Here is a 1251-nt window from a genome sequence, read left to right on the forward strand (position 1 = left end):
TACCTAACTAACTCTCTCTCTCTAATTTTCGAAAATATCTCCCCCTTTTTCAAAAATTTCTTTTTAATTAACTAATTATTTTTATTTTTATTTCAAAAATTTTCGAAAAAAAAAATACTAAACATTTTTCAAAAACCAATTTCAAAAATCACTAACTCCTTTTTAAAAATAATTTTCGAAAATTCCTCCTTCTCTCTCATATTATTCTATTTATTTATTCATCTACTAACATCTCTTCCTCACATCATCACCAAATTCGAACCCCCTCCTCTATCTGTGTTCGAATTTCTTCTTCTTCTTTTCTACTAACAATAAGGAACCTCTTTACTGTGACATAGAGGATTTCTCTTCTTTTCTTTTTCTCTCCTCTTTCTTATGAGCAGGGACAGAGAAAAAGGCATTCTTGTTGAAGCTGATCCAGAACCTGAAAGGACTCTGAAGAGAAAATTAAGAGAAGCTAAATTACAACAATCCAGAGACAACTTGATTGAAAATTTTGAACAAGTAAAGGAGATGGCAGCCGAACCCAACAACAATGCAAGGAGAATGCTTGGTGACTTTACTGCACCAAATTCCAATTTACATGGAAGAAGCATCTCCATTCCTGCCATTGGAGCAAACAACTTTGAGCTGAAACCTCAATTAGTTTCTCTGATGCAGCAGAATTGCAAGTTTCATGGACTTCCATCTGAAGATCCTTTTCAGTTCTTAACTGAATTCTTGCAGATATGTGATACTGTTAAGACTAATGGAGTAGATCCTGAAGTCTACAGGCTCATGCTTTTCCCTTTTGCTGTAAGAGACAGAGCTAGATTATGGTTGGATTCTCAAGCTAAAGACAGCCTGAACTCTTGGGATAAGCTGGTCACGGCTTTCTTAGCCAAGTACTTTCCTCCTCAAAAGCTGAGCAAGCTTAGAGCTGATGTTCAAACCTTCAGACAGAAAGAAGGTGAATCCCTCTATGAAGCTTGGGAAAGATACAAACAGTTGACCAAAAAGTGTCCTTCTGACATGCTTTCAGAATGGGCCATCCTAGATATATTCTATGATGGTTTATCTGAGTTATCAAAGATGTCATTGGATACCTCTGCAGGTGGATCCATTCACCTAAAGAAAACGCCTGTAGAAGCTCAAGAACTCATTGACATGGTTGCTAATAACCAGTTCATGTACACTTCTGAAAGGAATCCTGTGAGTAATGGGACGCCTATGAAGAAGGGAGTTCTTGAGGTTGATACTCTGAATGCCATA

General features: G+C 36.9%; 1 non-coding gene across 1 annotated transcript; it reads right to left on the reverse strand.

Annotated features, from left to right (window-relative positions):
- Positions 1–909: 909 nt before the first annotated feature.
- Positions 910–1017, reverse strand: LOC148550825 (small nucleolar RNA R71). The gene has a single exon (XR_015893175.1). It is a non-coding gene; the product is annotated as a small nucleolar RNA R71 (small nucleolar RNA).
- Positions 1018–1251: the final 234 nt, after the last annotated feature.

This window comes from Arachis ipaensis, chromosome B7, assembly GCF_059453495.1.
Source record: "Arachis ipaensis isolate K30076 ecotype BB chromosome B7, ASM5945349v1, whole genome shotgun sequence".
NCBI classification, from domain to species: domain Eukaryota; kingdom Viridiplantae; phylum Streptophyta; class Magnoliopsida; order Fabales; family Fabaceae; genus Arachis; species Arachis ipaensis.